The sequence below is a fragment of the Triticum dicoccoides genome, chromosome 7B (assembly GCF_002162155.2).
Source record: "Triticum dicoccoides isolate Atlit2015 ecotype Zavitan chromosome 7B, WEW_v2.0, whole genome shotgun sequence".
Classification (NCBI taxonomy): domain Eukaryota; kingdom Viridiplantae; phylum Streptophyta; class Magnoliopsida; order Poales; family Poaceae; genus Triticum; species Triticum dicoccoides.
The window spans coordinates 513,754,211-513,759,327 of record NC_041393.1 but is presented as its reverse complement, the minus strand read 5'-3'; the positions used below and the strand labels follow the sequence as shown (position 1 = coordinate 513,759,327).

Below are 5,117 nucleotides of genomic sequence, written 5' to 3'. Positions count from 1 at the left end.
CAGAGGTGGGTTGCTCTCAAACGACAAAAGCCGTGCACTAACTCTGAGCAGCCACCAATTTATGGTGTAGGGGGTAGGCTATTTATAGCCAAGTGGCAACCCTACCTAATATGTCAGAAATGACCCTGGGTCACTAAGGAACCGAGACGTGTCCAACGTCGGATTTCAAACACACGCGGCAGCTTGGCTTGGGCTACAAGCAAAGCTGACTCATCCAGCTCTGGATAATGTTTGCTCTCATTGTCTTCACTCAGAGACATAGGATTTGGTTGAGCATCACATCAGTCACTCTGACTTTGTTCACTTGGACTCCACTTAACAGTACGGTGGTTCCTATGACTCAATAAAGAAGAAAGGAAACTACAAAACAGCTATGTCTTCGCACTCCATAGTCTTCAAGTGAATATCTTCACAGGTCATAATCTTCATCGTGGATGTCTTCACGAACCACCATTGTCTTGAATGTCTTCACACATTTTTAGGGGTCATCTCTGGTAGGTAAACCGAATCAATGAGGGACTACTACCTGTGTTATCATGTAATTCTCACAAACACATTAATCCCTCAACCACGTTTGTCGTCAATACTCCAAAACCAACTAGGGGTGGCACTAGATGCACTTACACTCTTGGGCTGGCACTCTTCGCCCGAGCACGCGGTATACCAGCGATGAGTATATTCTCGCTGCTTCCGTCTCTGAGCCGTCTCCTCTCCCATCGTCAGCTTGAGCCGCCCTCCGGGACCCTCATTGGTTCGTTGCGATGCAGGAAGAGTTCAACACTCTCCAGCGGAACCGCGCCTGGCAGCTCGTCCCTCGGCCGCCTTATGCCAACATCATCACGGGCAAGTGGGTCTTTCGGCACAAGACTCGTCCGGACGACACTCTCGAGCGCTACAAAGCTCGCTGGGTGTTTCGGGGCTTTCGGCAATGCGCGAGCGTGGACTTCACCGACACTTTTGCCCTGGTTGTCAAACCGGGCACGATCCGCACCGTGCTTCAGTTGGCCGTCTCCCGAGCCTGGCCCATGCATCAGTTGGACATTTCCAACGCCTTCTTGCACAGCCACCTTACTGAGCAGGTGTTCTGTGAGCAGCCCACCGGCTTCATCGACGCTGCGCATCCAGACCACGTGTGCTTGCTCTCCCATTCCCTTTACGGGTTGAAGCAGGCGCCCCGAGCCTGGTACCAGCGCATCGCTGCATTCCTGCAGACGCTTAGATACACGTCCACCCGCTCCGATGCGTCCCTCTTCGTGTATCATCACGGAGCTGCCATGGCCTACTTGCTGCTCTATGTCGACGACATCATCTTGACGGCATTCACTATCGAGCTCCTTCAACGGCTCACTGCTCGTCTTCGCGATGAGTTTGCCCTCAAGGAGTTGGGTCCCCTGCACTACTTCCTCGTCATTGAGGTGGTTCGACAACCAGATGGGTTCTTTCTGCATCAGCAGCGGTATGCCCATGAGCTTCTTGACCGCGCTGGCATGCTTAACTGCAAGCCCGCCGCCACGCCCATCGACACCAAGGCCAAGGTTTCAGCTCTGGAGGGCTCTCCCGCATCCGATGCGGCCTTCTACCGCTTCATCGTGGGCGCTCTGTAGTACGTGACCCTGACACGCCCCGATTTGCAGTATGCTGTTCAGCAGATCTGTCTTCACATGCATGCTTCGCGGGATTCTCACTGGACCCTGGTGAAGCGTATCCTCCGTTACATATGCGGCACCCCGTCCATGGGACTCACGTTGACAGCCTCCGCCTCCACCGACCTCGTCGCCTACTCTGATGCGGACTGGGCAGGTTGCCCAGATACACGGCGCTCCACCTCGGGCTACTGTGTCTACCTTGGGCGTCGCTGATCTCGTGGTCGTCCAAGCGACAGCCCACGGTCTCCCGCTCGAGTGCCGACGCAGAGTATCGGGCGGTGGCTAACGTCGTCGCTGAATGCTCTTGGCTTCATCAGCTGCTCCAGGAGTTGCTTTGTGATGTTCACAAGGCCACGCTCGTCTACTGCGATAACGTCTCCGCCGTGTACCTCTCCGCCAACCCAGTCCACCATCGTCGAACGAAGCACATTGAGCTCGCATACACTTTGTTCGCGAGCAGGTGGCTCTTGGGCGCGTCCGGGTCCTTCACGTCCCGACGGCGCAACAGTTCGCCGATGTCATGACCAAAGGACTGCCTACTTCTGTTTTCAAGGAGTTCAGGTCCAGTCTTTGCATCTCCGGCGACGCTTCGACTGCGGGGGGTGGGGGTGTGGGGGGTGTTGAATATATGGTTGTGCATGTATATTGTGTATCTTGGCCCACCTCCTAGTCTTTGTATAGTTGAGGTCGAGACCCACCTTGTACTCCATATATACATGTGTTATGCACCGATCAATACATCGAGTTGCATTGCCAAAACTTTCTTCTCCAACAGAAAGCATCTGGCCGAGAATCATTAAGGTTGATAAAATTTTATACAGCCCACAAATTGACTAGCTGATCATGTTGATTGGGCTGTGTCTCCTCTGCAATATCTCCCAGCCAGCGATGATTGGAGAGTGCTTCCATCACCGTGCTTACTAACTTCGGTGGCAACGGTGGCACAAAATCCCGAACCAGGCCTTGTTTGAATATTGCAGTAAATAAGCTAATTATCTTGCACATGAATTAGCTCAATTAGCAAAAAAAAAAAAAAAAGAATCGCCTGTAATAGTTGGATGGAGGAGGCTCCTAGTGAGATCATCCCTATACTGATAGATGGCGTACCCATCATTACAAGGTAATAAACAGGCACAATGTTTTAAAAAATATTGGTGCTACAGAAAAGACATGAATGATCCTAAGTACCGTTCTCAGCTCGTGCTCAAATGCTCCTGGTATGAACAGTAAAATAAAAAACAGAAAAATATTCTCAAAATTCTGATTTTTTTGGTGGTAATCATTAAGTAATGTTTGCCACACCATCAATTTTGAAAGTACCTTTTTCAGAGCACGAGCCGAGGATGGTATCATTTTTCTAGAGCATCGATTTTGTGTTTGATTAAGAAACGTTTCATCTTCAAAATGTGTTTGAAAGTATCACTTTCAGAGCATCGATTTGTTTATTTTGCCACGACTTCCACGAATATGATTTCATGATGAAACTTTGCAAGCACCTGAAACATTTCTTAATATTTGCCACAAAAAAATTCAGAATTTTTTAACCATTTTTAAAAAATTACTGTTTATCCAGAAGCACATGAGCTCGCGAGTATACTCCAGTACTCCACACCCATGAATGATGCATCTTTCTCTCTAGAAAAAAGAGGATCCCTCTCACTCTAGCCTCTACAACGTTTGATGTGCAGGCTCAGCATCCATGTACCTGTCGTCACCACTCGGCGCCATCGTCGCAGTCACCGCGGTGTCACTGCTGTTGTTCTTCGGCGCCACCTTGAGAGAGAGAGAGAGAGAGAGAGAGCGGGGTAACCCCAAAACTGTTATCGGAGAGCCTCAATAAATGATTATTTGGGGGTAATTTTTTGATTTTGTTGGAGATGCTCTTGTCCCAGTTCCCACCATCCGGATGCCGTTGCACCGCAGTCACAAATAATCATGCATGCACCGCTGCCTGGAAGGGCTATAAATAGGGGAGCTTGTCCGAAGCAAGTGAACAACACCACACTCCCCAGAGCAACTTGACTGCGAGCTAAGGCATCTCTAATCCAATTAACTTGATCGCCATGGCTGCTCCTACCTTTCTGCACCGCCTGCTCGCCGTCTGGCTCCTCTCCTGCGCCGCCCACGCGCAGCTCTCGACGACCTTCTACTCCGCCTCCTGCCCCAACCTGGAGGCCATCGTGCGGACGGGGATGAACAAGGCCATCCGCAACGAGCGTCGGATCGGCGCCTCGCTTCTCAGGCTCTTCTTCCACGACTGCTTCGTCCAGGTGATAACTCGCACTTGCATACCATATATACGTTGTTACGCGTGCAGGTTAGATCAGCACAGTGTCATCGGCTGACATAATACTGTATTAATTGTTTGAGCGTGCGTGCCAGGGCTGTGACGGCTCGGTTCTTCTCGACGCCGGCGGCGAGAAGCAAGCCGTGCCGAACAATATGTCCATCCGTGGCTTCGGTGTCGTCGACGCCATCAAGGCGAGCGTGGAGGCCGCGTGCCCCGGTGTCGTCTCCTGCGCCGACATCCTCGCGCTCACCGCGCGCGACGGGACGTTCCTGGTACGTGCAATACTCACCGGCTCGATCGGGAGCTGCTTCTTCTAGGTAGCACTCAAAAAAAAAAAAGGTAGCACTGTCGCTCATCCTGATGGGACTGGTTGGCGGCATGCAGCTGGGCGGGCCGACCTGGAGAGTGCCGCTCGGCCGTCGCGACTCGACGACGGCGAGCCGGGCTCTGGCCAACATGAACCTCCCGCCGCCGACCGCCGACCTGTCCACGCTGATCTCCCTGTTCCGCAGGCAGGGGCTCTCGCCGGCCGAGATGACGGCGCTGTCGGGCGCGCACACCATCGGCCTGGCCCAGTGCCTAAACTTCAACGGCCGAATCTACAACGACGCCAACATCGACCCGTCCTTCGCGGCGCTGCGGCGGCAGACGTGCCCGAGCTCCGGCAACAGGAACCTGGCGCCCATCGACGTGCAGACCCCCGGGGCGTTCGACGCCGCCTACTACGCTGGCGAAGCGCGGCCTGTTCCACTCCGACCAGGCGCTCTTCAACGGAGGGGCGGAGGACGCGCTGGTGCGGCAGTACAGCGCCAGCCCCGCGCTCTTCCGGAGCGACTTCGCCAAGGCGATGATAAAGATGGGCAACATACATCCGCTCACCGGCAGCGCCGGCGAGATCAGGAAAAACTGCCATGTCGTCAACAGCTAGCTCATCGATCGGTCGATGACTGACTGATGTGTACTGCTCTAAAGTCTAAACTCAGGGCGTGCGATCGTGGCGTTCTTCCTCTCGTTCAAGAAGATATATTTGCGAGACAAACTCTAAACTATTACTCACAATGTGTGTAAGAGCATCTCTGATGCCAAAAGGAGAGCCTCCGTACCAAAAAAAAAAACCCTGTCATTTCACATACTTTGGAAGAAGAAAAAACAGCTCCAGCAGATGCGCGCTCTACCATTAT

The 5,117-nt window shown here is 52.8% G+C and overlaps 1 pseudogene; it reads left to right on the top strand.

Moving 5' to 3' along the window:
• The first annotated feature begins 3,700 nt into the window (after nt 1-3,700).
• Nucleotides 3,701-5,057, top strand: LOC119336757 (annotated as a pseudogene).
• The last annotated feature ends 60 nt before the right edge of the window (nt 5,058-5,117 follow it).